At 40.7% G+C, this 14,033-nt stretch overlaps 1 protein-coding gene across 2 annotated transcripts in view; it reads right to left on the bottom strand.

The window, feature by feature from the left end:
* DISP1 (dispatched RND transporter family member 1) overlaps nt 1-14,033 on the bottom strand; it is a 79,744-nt gene that overhangs the window by 49,337 nt on the left and 16,374 nt on the right. The window contains exon 1 of one of the 2 annotated variants that reach the window (XM_072333598.1): nt 3,547-3,672. The exons of the other annotated variant lie outside the window; for it this stretch is intronic. The gene's annotated coding sequence lies outside the window, so the exon portion shown is untranslated. Of the gene's footprint in view, nt 1-3,546; nt 3,673-14,033 lie in introns of those variants that run through there. 2 annotated transcript variants of the gene reach the window in all.

The following is a 14,033-nucleotide window of genomic DNA, read 5'->3' as shown; positions in this document are numbered from 1 at the left end:
CAGAGGGAAGCAGGCAGTGTCAAAACCTGCCTTTCACCTTAATGGAGCAAAATAACTCTGGGAAAAATAAAAAATAAAAAATAATAATAAAAAAATTGATTTCTGTGAAATGTGAAAAAAACACTTAAAAGGTAGAGTTGGTACAGCCAAGTCCATTTCACACAGTTCTACCACTCTAACATGTAACCATCTCTTCTTATGCTCCAGGCATGGCAGCATCTCCTTTATTTATAACTCCCTTGGTTTTTTCTCTCATTTTCTATTTCTGTGTTTATGTCCTGCGTTCCTGGCTTTTCCTAATTACAAAATCTTCTAAGCAGAAACTCTGAAGATGAATTTCTAAAAGCAGCAAGCAGTCTCTAGATAAGGAAGGAGAGCTCTCTGCATCTATCCTGTAGGCAGTCTTAAAATACCTCTCTGCATAAACACTATCTGTCACTGCAAGAAGTTTAGATGTGCGGGACAGCTTTAACCTGCAACTAAGAAGCTTCTGTGGGCAGCCGGGTTCTGTGGATTCCATTAACCAGTTTTGCCTTTTCATCACTGCAGCGTACTGCACTGCAATCACATCTTCCACAACACTGAAATGTCAGGCATCATAAAGCTCATTTATGAGGCATGTCTTCGCTTTTCCAATTTAGGTTAAAATGATTTGAAAGCAATCTATCCTCCTGCAAGGCAGCAACCAAGTAATGAAATCAAATTTTGTTAGAGATTGGAGAGAAACGAATATTCAAGGAAGTCAGCATATAGATTATTTTTTCCCTCCCAAATCAACTTCAAAATCATTCTGAAATGATTCTTTTCCATTTGGGCTACAATATTCAACAAGTTAGAATACAACTGCGCTTTACCAATGTCAAATCAAACTAGGCAGCTACTTTCAGTTGTCAGAAGATCACTGAAGAAAAATGCTAGCCATTCATCACCAAAGCTCCTATCACTTTGAGAGAAAATACTGAAAACCAGTAAGCCTTGAAAACACGGAACTTTAGAAATAGCAGTAGATGACACTAAATTATATGTAGACTTTTCTGAAATGCTTTTCATTCCTACAAAGTTGCCTTAAAAGAGACAAAAGAACAGTTGTGCGTATCTACGCACATAGGTGAACAGTTCAGAAGTCTGCACTTCAAACTGTCTGAAAGGATAAAGGGCCCATTTCCCAACTCACCTGTGATGGACAGAGTACCAGAATTCACATTGATAATCATGAAACACTCCAGATTCCACATCTCTATGAATTATCTCAACCCTGCAGCTATTGGAAATCCAATTCACAACACACCTTTGCTTACTGGTTGCGTATGTCAATAACTGTACCATTTGGGCATACTCACAGACATTAACATGCTTCCTAGCAGTATCCAAGAAACTTTTTTAAAGCAGCTTGACTTCATATTCCTTTAATTGTTGGAGATGAGAAGCAGAAAGAAGAACAAAGCAAAATGTCATTTGATATCCATGCCTTAAGTACAAAAGTGATGTTTCCTACAGCCCAAGGCTGGGCTATAAGCATGAAATGTACTGGTTTGCCTTCACTTGAAATCAGAAATAGACATAACATGTCTTGCAGTATCAGAAGGACAATAACAGATGCATGGATGGAAATTAGCAGAAAAATCAAAAATGAGCTCTCAATGTATCTAGCTTATGAACAAGCTAAAGAAAGCAGTTTTTCTTATTGCAACTACCTGGATTTAATAAAACCTGCTTCTTAACAGAAAATCATAGAATTGGTAATGCTAAGCTAGAAATGAAATAGTTACCTCAGATTAAATAGTACCAAATAATTCCTTTACAACTCCGTTGAATCACATTATGTGTTCCTCCATTTAGCTTGTGTGAAAAGCCATATTTTAGCAAAATCTGACTTTAAAGCAGACAGATAAGGCAACTGGCAACACTAGAAAACTGCAAGGGCATCAGTTATGTGGATATATAACAAAGAAATATGCTTGTAATGCTGCATGGTAAGGTACAAAATATGTCTTGCCTTAACTAATTAACAGTTCTCAGAGCAGCCAAGGTTAATTTGCATAGTAATGATCAGTCTTGAAGTGAGACACGTTTAGGTATAGTTAACAGTTCTGTATATGTTGTGAGAAGCAACATCTAGAAACCAGACCAAGACAAGCCTTTCAGAGCAGCCAGTGAATAGAACAGAAACCTTCCCAACACTCAAGAACTGGAATCACCAAGTTCCCAGGGGCTGAGCAACGTCCTTCCCTTCCTTGCCCAGGGAAGAGTGTGACTCACAGGCAGCAGCTGCCTTCACACTTAAGTCTCCACTGGAAACCATGCTCATGCACAACATCTGATGTACTTCAGGTAAGTGAAAAACTTCATTACAGCATTCCAAATGTGTTTCCAGGAACAGGGGCACACCGAGTTAGGGGCTAAAGAAGTGGAGTTGTCCAGTTGTAACTGCATCAGAAAGAAAAACAGGAACACATTTCCTGGGGTTTTTAAAATTACACTTCAAGAGCTATTGTTAGTAATAGTTGCTCCAAGCTGTAAAAACTGCAGCCTGAAGGGCAAAAGTCAGAGAAACCCTACTGATTTTCCCCGGATTACTCACAGAATTAATAAGATCATTTGGAAGCCAGCCTTAAGGTTATTAGAAATCTCCTCACGTGCCCACAGTATACTTCTGCAGCATTCCTGTTTATAACTCTCTAACGAAGTGCAGCACCGAAGTGGAAATCCTCCTGCCCACTACTAGACAGTGATGAAACACAATCTGGATATTTACCTATTTCATATTTCCAATTGAAAAGCTTGCAAGAAAAATGAAGCAGATAAATCTTTCTTAACTCTTTCCTATGTGGTTCTAAAGCATTTCATAACAAATCATTCATCACAGAAGTATCAAAACACTATCAACAATACTGATATGAAAATGCAAATTTTCACAATTATTTATGATATAATAAACTGTTCAATTTTACAGTGCTATGGAAGGGTCTCACTTTAAAAATATTTTTAAAGCCATTAATCTCAGGCAAGTATAAACAACCCAAATAAAAAGTGCATAGTTTAATTGAGCACTGTTGTTTTGACACAGACTTAGAAATCCTATAGATCAAGAGAACCGAATGGTGACATTCAAACATTCCTGTCAAGCACAAACTACAGGGTTTATAACAGGTATGTCTTCCCTACACTGTGTATAAGCTCATTGAGGGTTTCAGTCCAACCAATGCTATCATTTGAGCTCAAGTACCCAGTCCTATACAAACACGTGGTTCCATTAGGTTCAGTACATTCCTACTTACATAGTATAAAAAGTAAGTCAACTACCATCTTTCAGCATCAAAACATGACTTGGCAGCCAGAAACCCAAACATCCTCAGCTTGGCATGCGAGGTTAATAGGGCTCACAACCACAGCCTGCATAGCAAAAATCACCAGCTATGGGACAGCCTCTCAATAAGGTGAGAAGAATAAAGCAGAGCTGGGTAGAGATTCACATCAGACAAGTAATAAGTAATACATACATGACAAAGCAGGACCCCCAGATAGGAGCACCAGTGATGTTCTCACCTTGCACTGCTCCACTTTCCTCTTTCCAGAAGAGGAAGATCTCTTTCTCCTCCAGGATCTCCAGCTTGTTGGCAGCAGAAGATGCCCCTTGGCCAGCTCCACCACTGTTACTGGAACTCTTGGCAGCTTGGTTCAGCCTTTGAGGTGGAAAAGAAGAAACAAAACCCATGACCTCAGCAACAGGGACACAGGGTGGGATATTAAGAAAAAATTACTCTCAGAGTGGTGATGCACTGGCACAGGCTGCCCAGAGGAGTCACTATCCCTGGAGGCATTTAAGACTTGTGTGGATGTAGCATGCTGAAAGAGTTAGATATTAAAGCAAAAGGTTTCCAGAAGAGCATGAAAAGACTTAAAAGACTGAACTGACTTAAGAAGCGGAGTGAAGTTGTAGAACAGCAGAGACTGAACATCATTATCTGGTTGGAATACAAGGATCTGGCCAAAATCCACCAGGGAGGAACAACGACCTCTTTACTCTTTCCCTCCTTTAGACGCGAGAAAGAAAAGAAGCCGGCCACAGGTAACAAAGTACCTTTCTCTGTTACTAATTTACCATAGCTGTGGAAGGATTTTTTGTTCCAACAGTGCAACAAAAGTTGCAGATCATAGCCTGGAAAAATATTTTGCAATATTTGATTTACCTTTTCTTCCTTCCTGCAACCCAAGCAATACAAAATGGAGCAAGCAGGAAATAGTTTTTCTACCAGCTACAGTTTTTTTCCTTAAAATAAGTTATAAACGGGACAAAGGCAGCACATTGAGAGCCAGAGGTAGCACAGGGATGCAGGCAAATACACACACGTTTAGCATCTGAAACAACAAGCTCTCTAAATAAGGAATGCCTCAAGCTCCCGTTCATGGAATTTTGCTGTTCCAAGAAGGGTTTACACGGCAAGCATTGACTTTTACAACAGTGCGAACTTTGAGGAGAGGGGCTGCTTTTCTGCTTTTGGTTTGGGCAGGGTGTTGGTTGTTTTTCTTGCATCCTGGAACTAGCCTTAAAGCACAGAGACATCATAAGTCATAAATCTTACTGCATGACACGCAATTTTAGAGTCCCAAGATATTGCTGTCATTTGTTATCTAGGCACTGCTGATTCACTGTTTGCCTGCATGTGTTGAAAAGACTGCTGTCACATGCAACATTCGGCATCCAAGTTCAGCATCTTGTTTGTGTTAGCATGAACTTTTGCCTAGTCTTGCCTGATGGTGCTTTTTTGCACAGGAAAAGCTTAAGATGTAGTTTAGAAATTCCTCTGTCAGCAGATTATCCCTCCCTTTCCCCTCATGTGCACATACACATACAATCCATTGTATTTTGGGAGCGATAAGGAAGGAGGAACAATTTTCAATTAATTCTCAGAACAACAGATAAACATGGCTGCAGATACTTACAGTAAGTCAAACCAGAAGTTACCTCCACATTGTATCTCTAGGAATGTAAGAACAAAGGGCACCTATTACTCTCCCTGTACTTCAAATCACTCAGCTGGAAGAGCAGCTCTTTCTGACTTGGAAGATGCCCATCTCTTCAAGCCCACCCTGAAGCACAGCTTTTGGCCCTCTTCTCCTATGAAATGAGCTTGCCATCTCATGTGCTGCCAGCAGCACGTTTGCCTGCTAGCAGAACATCACTACCTCCAGCTGGCCCAGTGTACATTATACAACTTGTATTTGTTCACTGCAGACACTCGCATCTGGATTATGATTTAGAGCAAAATGCTGGCTGGAGCCTTTAAGAAATGGAGCAGATATACAGTGGGCAGCGATACCTATGCCTACAGGGATGAAGCAGACAAATAAGTTGGTTACGCATTGCATAGAACGTGAAAGACATTCACTTGCCTAAGAGAAGAGTTGTCTAAAGCAGAAAAATTTAAGGATAATTTCCATTGTTTGGACATGATACAACAGTTCCCTTATCTGCCAGCCCTGGTAAATAGGTAAGTTCTCAGACTATGAAGACCAGGCATCTGTCCTGGAGGTACTGGGACAAACAGAAGGTAAGAAATGATGTTTTAATTTCCTGAAAGCCTTATGGCTGGTAGCTTCTGAAGAAAACTTTCTCAGAGACTTCATACACTTGAACTGTTAGAGCAACTGACTACCTGGGCAGCAAAAAACAGCAGAGCTGTTCTCTGAAAGGAGGAGTTTGGAGCTGCAGTCACTCTGTACACACCTCAATGAACCAGTCATACCCACAGAGTCTCAGCAGAAAAGTCCTATATTCTTTTTGCTATTTTTGAGCCAACCATCGGGCTAGAAGTAACTTCACCCTGCTATTATTCAGGGGGTTCAACTACTACTAGCTCAACAACTTTAGGTCCTTAAAATGAAACGAGACTGCATTTACTCTCTGTATTAAGCTTAGACAATACAGACCAGCTGTCAACAACAAGCAGTTATTTTAAATACTATTAGGAATAAGAATTTTAAATGATTTCTAATCTGAAAACAAGTACTGAGAGCTTACAAGATACTAAAATATACTGGATGCTGAATGGTTCAGCAACCAATTATACCACATGAGGATTAAGAGAGAGAAATGAAGATCTCTACCATACGAACTGACAGCCAGCTTCAGGCAGCATACATTAAAAAAGTATCAGATAACTTTGTCACTGTTCATGCAAATGGAACAGGCAGCTTAATTTCAGAGCTGACTGTCCCAAAGGGTCAAGAACTTCTAGGCACACAGGAAGCTGCTGCTACTGCACTTAACCATCAAGCTCTTTTTGGTTTGTGTTTTTTTTTTGAATTAGAAATCTCAGTGCTCCACAGCAGGCAGCTTTCACTCAGGAGAAGTCTCAAGATTCTGGGAAGAGAACAGAAGCGCTCTCAAGGCAGCCCCCGAAGTTACTTCAGTACATCCCGAAGGTAATCCCTTCATCAGAAGTCCCCTGGGCATATTCCAGCCAAAGCCACCAGCTGCATTTGGCACAAGGCGCAGAAGGTGCTGCATGAATTAGTAGCCTGAGAAACCTGCGTCACGCTGCCCTTGCCCACAACATGAATACTTACTCCGCACCCAAAATGTAATCAAAACTATAATTTAAATGATCAAAAGGTAAATATTTCTCTGCGAGCTGATGGCGAATTTCTAATCTCTTAATACTGATTTATGTCAGGAATATGATCTCGTGTTTATATGTTCCTTACTTGAGGTGGAAAACTTAATATGAGCTGTTTGTGAGCATTTGCCAAGACCACATCTTCACAAATGATACTTAGGGCAACGAGAGACAGGCTCCAAACAAAGCCTCTCATCGTCAGTATCACAGTTTTGTGCCACTTTGTTTTTGTGGGTTTTTTTGTTTGTTTGTTTGTTTTTTTCTATAAAACCAATTTTTTCTTAAAACTTTGGAATTGAGTTAAAAGAAGTAGTTGTACCTGGCCTGACAATAAACAGAGCTTGAACCTATTAGGCTCACGAGGGCAGGAAGGAATCTCAACTAAACTTCTCAGTGCTACTCTGCTTGGAATTTCAGCACTGCAATTAAGCATAGACCACTTCAAAGTGGGACGTGTCTACACTGATCACTATAGCGTGCATTGCTGCAGAAGGGAAAAGCCAGTACTTCAAACAGCATTTGAATAAAATATGGATTTTTTAATTATTTTTTTTTTTTAAAGCTGCGTAAGAAACACAACACTGACAGACTATTTGAGCAGACCTGCTTTTCATTTTTTCAATTAACCTTATTTATGCCTATATACAAGTATTTCTATACAGACAACAGAACTTAACTGTTAGCTCCAAATACCTTAATGTAATTGGAATGGTTTTAATCATCAGTTACGCCATGGCTCGTAATCCTTCCGCGCAGACTGCAGGGTACAGTAAATCCAGTCCATCTTCTATTTAACTGACCTCAGGTAGCATCACACCTGAACGAGTCCCAGTCAGATCCACATGTCTAACGTCTCCAGCTCACACTGCATTTACTGATGTATCACACACCATCTTCTTGGCTTCTTTCTTCTGCTTGCTAGTTTTCTACTCTCAAACTTGAATTTTCACAGACAACAAGGAGAAAACGCTTTTCTGTGCAGTGCACACATTATCCAAAACATCGATTATTCCTTCTTCATACTCAGTACCTCCCTCACTGCAAGTCACAGCTCCTCTCCTCAGAAGCTAAGCTGAGGAAGGATTCACTTTACCTACTTTGTCTGGAGCAGAAGTTAGACTTGCACCACTGCTTGCCCTCAATCTGCAAGCATAACTGAAAGAAACATTTAAACCACGGCATCAGAAAACAGAATCAGCTGCCAGACTTGAAGTTAGTTATCACTTTGCAGCATCAGCTAAGCTAAAGGTGTAGGGCAACTGACCACTATCTCAGCTAACAAAAGTTCCGCCTGTTATACAGGATCTGGATTTTTAGAAGGCAAAGCAGAAATCCACTTGCCTTTATCCTAAAATAGAATTCTTATTTTTCAGAGTATTTAAAACAAAACAAAAAGAAAAGAAGAAAACAAATCTGCAATTCTGGATTTATAGCAACTATATATTTTCATGCAAGTGTGGGCGTTGATGTATATTATGTGGACTAAGGTGTGGAGGCTCAGTGAGTTGAACCTGTGCCACAGATGACGTCAGTCAGTTGCAGAAAAAAATGATTCTGGGTACAACGTTAGTACTGGAAGTACAAGCCAACAGCTCTGGCTCCGTCTCTGGAGATCTCGACGCAAGGCAATATTTCATTTGTAGGATGGAATACGCAGAAAAGAAAATAATGTACCTGTCTTCAGCAACGGATGGATGACCAAATAGGTCAAGTATCCAAATTACATCAACAAGATACAGGGTGGTGTTCACTTGGCCTTTTTGTTTGTTTTTAATATGCTCTTTTTCAGTCCTATTTTGTTCAGTGAGCTTCAGATGAAGTATGCCATACCCCAGATTTCCAAATGTACAACATATGCTAGCATTACACATACCACACTAAAAGAAAATGAATGCTGCCTGTTCAGCAACATCTCTCTCCCTGCACATGCATACAGACGGAAGTAGCTGCTGCCACTAAATGTCACAGAGCCGAAATGTATTCGATAAACTCTTCTCCATGCAGGATATTCTCTCATAGACTTCAGCAGCGCTAGGCAGAGCAGAAAGTAAGTTCAAGAGCAGTGTTCTGTTGTCCCACTCATCTCTTCCCTTAATGGAGCTATGAAAGATACCCACAAGGCCTTAAGAAATTAAGCCTCACAAAAACATCATTTTCTCCCTTAACTGTTAAGCAACACAACAACATTCTCAGCATGCATTTGGTTTTGCAGCACACCAATAACAAAAACTTGGCTTCTTGCACTGAACCAATGAACAATGCAGTTTGACAGTCAGGTTGTCACTAAAAGAGTGGCTGAAAAAAGTCCAGTCTGCAGCCACTGGCTAATACTAAAAGAACAAGGAGGTGGAGGGATGAGGTAATGGAAACATGGAAAGCAGTTTATCACTCCTCTCTCCCCGGCTCCCCTTGCAGAGGGGCTTTCATCTGAGCACACGGGAACAGCACAGGACTATGTTCCTACTCGTGACCCTTCTTTGAAAAAGTACAGTGCAAAGTGTCAAGAAGTAACAGAAGAGCTGGGGAGGATACGAAGAAATCTGGCATTCCAACGTTCTCATTCCCAGCTCAAAACTGGGAGGCAGTCCTACTGCTATTTCACAGTCTGATGATTTGCTCTACTTTCCACAAACCAAGAATGCTTAAGAAGTTTTAAGCCTAATCTCTGCTTAATGTCTCAGATTAATCACATTAAATTTCTGTCTCTGGAATCCAGCAGACCTTATGAAGTTCAACAACAAAAACTAACAATTTCCTTGCTTCAGAAGATGATCTGAGACTTCTTTTTTTCTTGAAGGCTACAATGACACGTAGAAAATGTGCAAAATTAATCCATGTATATGCACACTCAGAGAAATTAAAAGTAACTCATTTTGCATACTTGTTTCCAACGCTTACCAAATTATGAGAAGCCATTAGCAGTGGTGTTAAAGCATACTTATGCATGGATTTGAGAAAGCACTGCTCTTCTCCGCAGCTCATAAAGTAATTTCCCTTGCAGAAATTAACTCCAACATCACACCCAATGATATATGCAACCATATGCGCTTCTGATTTTATAACTGAAATACTAGAATGGTTGTGCTGAATGTACTCATAAGATAATGGGTTTCTCAAAATCTTCAGAGACAACAAAATCAGGCTCTTCAGAGACAAGCATGACTGCCACAGCATGGGCAGTTTCCCTGCAAGGAATGTTTTCCCCCCTCTCTTTTTAAATTATTTCAGCTGCAAGTTTCCACCAAGAACTGCAATTTCTGCATCATAAAGCAAGTAGATTTGTAGCAGTAGTTTGTGTTAGAGGCCATTCCTCCCACAGCAGTAGTACTTTGAAATTATACAATTAAGACTTGTGCCATGCATGAAATTGTACTAACAAAGATGGATGCAGACAGTCACACTTTGCGCTTCCAAAGTCCTCAGCAAGAAGCACAAGCCCTTAGCATTTCTGTAGAAAGGAAAATCTGCAAAAACACTCATTTTTATAAGGAAATAAACAGTGAAGTGAAAAAAAATAATAATAATTAAAGGGACGACACTTCAATAATACTCTGATTCTTAACTCCTATACTTCCAAGCTAAACATATCATCCTAGAACTCCACATTACTGTGCACCCCCTGACTTTGTATCAGAACTCACTTTATGGAGCTGCAGAACCACAGAGTGGTTGGGGGAACAATGAACGAACGTAGGCTGCTCAGAGCACTGCTCAGTCAAGTTTCACTGTTTCCTAGAATGGAGGTTTCACGACATCTATGAGCAACCTGTTCCACTGCCCAATCACACAACCACAGTCAAAGCTTTTTCTTTCATTGAAATGGAATTTCCTCTGTTTCAATTTGTGCCTCTTTTCCTTTCCCTGGAGTTGGGCTGAAAATGGCAGAAGAGCCACAAATGAAAACTGCAAACTGAAAGTGCTGCCAAGCAGAAAGTTGCCAGGTCAGTGGGAGAAAAAACTTTTCTCATCTCTAGGTACTATTATATTGTTCTGCTTATAAATGTAAAAGGGAATTATTCCTAGCCTGATATTTAAGCACTGCCTGTTTAAATACGTTTTGCTTTCATTTCACTGGGTTCTATGAACATGCATGCACAAAAGCACACACAAGCAGGCTATGTATGCAAGCACTACTGCATGCTCTGTCACCTAAAAAAAGCAAACTTATGTTTTTCATTTCTGCAGACAAACTGTGCCAACATCTTCACCCACACAGCTGTATTTTTCCTTTAGCCAAATGCAAAACAGTTTAATTCTAAATTTCAAGTAAATATTCCTATAGTGAACGCCAGACTTTCCCCTATTACTTACCCAAGCATCGAAGCAAACTGAAGGAGAAGAAAAACACATCCACAGATCAGGCAAATTAGATTGCTTCCAAGGACATGCTCAGTGGTTAAGTTAGGCATTGGTACAACCTTAGACATACCCTCTCTCCTACAGAATCTCACCTGCCACAGCTTCCACTGAACCTCCATCCCACCCCCATCAGACATGGACACTCACCATGTTCTCTCACCTCTACAATAGGACATGCTTATGTCTGTGCTATTTTAATTGTAAGAAGCTTGAAAAAAGTAACTCTCATTACTTAGCTGCCTTTTAAAACTTCTCCCCTACCAGTTCTTCAGATACATAAATGTCTCATTCGAACATCTCTTGGATTCAATTACTGTACTGGCAAAAAGCAGCTGCCACTCACTCTTTACCTTTGTTCTCATTTAATTCCTCAGGTCCTTCAGCACTGTTGCTTCACTCTCCAAGCCTCCACTTTTGCTCTGCTCTACCAGAATCACCGATCTGACTTGTTCTGAAGCACAGAATTTCCATCTAACCTCCATCCCACCTATCCTTACCAGAGTAATGCTTTTGCCATTCTGATTATTTTATCTCTCCAGAAGGCAAGAGGGGGAAAAAAAATAATCTTAATCATAAGACAATAAAGCTACAGAAATAGTGAAAAGAAATGGAATATCACATGACAAGAACTAGATAAGTGCACAAAGTAGTTATTAGAAAATGGGGTATTTCATTCCCAACTGTCTAAGTTGGGAGAGTTAAAGTTCATACATTCATGAGATTTGCATTTTATAGTCTCGCCTTATATCCATTCTCCCTATCAGTTGTCTGCATCCCATGTATTTGCATACACTGCCATCATTTTCTTCCCACATCTTAGAAGCAGGGTAAAGCTGGATGAAGCCACCAAAGCTGCATTTGGCACAAGGACATCACAAAACAGGACAAAGAACTCAACATCTTATTACAGACAGATGCTATTTCTCTTACTGGAGTTCCATGCTCAAGAGTCATTAGTAAGAATATTGCTCCCAGTTGCAGCCTACCAGAGGAGAAAGATGCAAGTTGTCTGCTCATAACAAGGGAACATTCAGTAAAACCTGAAATTGGCACTTTGATATCTTTTAAATCAATCAGCCTTTAGAAGGTGCTGCCATGCAATGCTAACCATGGAATACAGAAAGATTCAGCGCACTGCACATTTTTACAGTTGACAAGAACATTTTAGCTGTTCATAGTGTAAATGTTGACAGTGACTTGCAAGAGAGATACAAGTCTGATGTTTAAGATGTTAACTTTGTAAGGCTAAACCCATAACAAGTAACTTCACTCTAAGGCAATAAGATTCATAATGAAAAGATTCCAATTCCATATCTACCTGCACCAGCCCTGGTGCCCATCTGCCCCTGAATTGAGCTGCTTCTGTTGGCAAAGACTGGGGAATATTAGCAAAGACCAGTGAAGTTCTGTTCACCTCAAACAAATACCCAAAGCTGCACTTCTCCCTGTCTGGCATGCTTTGACTGCTTCAAAGGTGGATCTGACACATGCCAGAGCTGGTGGGCACACTCACAAACTTTGTTGCAATGCACTATTTCACCCAAGAAAAGTTAGAGTTCAACTGCTTGCTGCCTGGATAATAAGCACTCACTAGGTACTTAATCTTTGCAGTAGCCAAACTTACCCAAGAGGAGGTCACTTCTAAACTGTTAAGGCAAAAAAAAGCCTCAACAGATTCTCCCCAGCACAGCCCCTGCCCGAGTTTCTGGCAGCCACTGATATCAAACCCTAGCTAGGGAGCAGCCAGGTGGAATGGGACTGATTCAACTCACCCATTTCTATTTTCTTTAAATGCCTTTTCTATTGAGGGCACATTTTATTTTCATAGAATATCCTGAGTTGGAAAGGACTCAAAAGGATCACTGAGACCAACTTCCAGCTTCACACAAGACCACCCAAAATCTAGACCGCATGCCTGAGAGTATTATCCAAACACCCCTTGAACACCAGCAGCCTGTTCTGTGCCCACTGCCCTCCCAACACAGCTACACATCATCCTCTCATGGTCTGTCACTGCCACCAGAGCGCTGCTGCTCCTCCACTCCCTGTGACGAGCTGCAGCTGCCATAAGGCCTCCCCTCAGCTCATCTACATACCCAGAGCTGCCCCATATCAGCTGCAGAATCCAACACCTAGCGCTGTTAAACTTCATGCAGTTGGTGACTGCCCAGCCCTGTAATTTATCAAAATCTCTCTGCAGGACCTCTCTGCCCCCGAGGGAGCCAGCAGCTCCTGCCAATTCACTGTTATCCACTAACTTAAATCCTCTCCCAACTTCTCTTCAGACACCTATATACTTTCCCTGTTGTTCTTCAACTTGCTTTTCCACTAAGTACTCTTCCTGTTTATTCTGTTCCTTTATGCTTGCTCTTTTGTTCTTTCTATGCACACCTGGCATTTCAACAAGCCTTATTAAAAATGAGGGCCTCCTTTTACTAAATTATTTCATTAAGGTTACACTAAGAAGGTGCACCCATCAAAATCTGCATCTGTTCAAACAACTCAGTCGTTCCACCTGATTAGGTTTCTGGGTTTTGTCTTTTATCGTCGCTGCCAGAAGAAGTGTTAGTTTGCTCTAGTGATCAATTTCTAACAGCCTACACGGAGTAAACTTGTCTTATCCTAATTGCCACTTAACCCTAAGAAACACTCAAGAAAAACCCCACAGGCACCAAAACGCAACATCATTTTGGTAGGTACCACCAACAGCATCGTGTGCCAAACACAGCAATTACTTCCAACCTGGTGAAGCAGAGTATGGACACCTGTCTGACTCCTGAAACACTGTGGGTGAGGAGCAGTTCCCAACACAACACCTGCAGCATGACACAGAATAAGCAATCCTCACCTTCTGACACTTGAAACAACCTCCAGCTTCCCATGAATGTAAAGCCACCGTTTATTTTAGTATATTAAAGACTAAGCCTGCATGCTAGTTTTTAAATCAGGTTTTATTCCCATTCTCTCCCTCAATGTAACTCAAATGTTACTTGTAAGCAAGCTAAGTACTTTCCCTTAAAAGCAGGATTTCATTTTGCACACTGGATTTAAAAT

This window comes from Excalfactoria chinensis, chromosome 3 (genome assembly GCF_039878825.1).
Source record: "Excalfactoria chinensis isolate bCotChi1 chromosome 3, bCotChi1.hap2, whole genome shotgun sequence".
NCBI classification, from domain to species: domain Eukaryota; kingdom Metazoa; phylum Chordata; class Aves; order Galliformes; family Phasianidae; genus Excalfactoria; species Excalfactoria chinensis.
The sequence above is the reverse complement of the archived record's forward strand: the minus strand, read 5'-3'. Positions and strand labels throughout refer to the sequence as shown.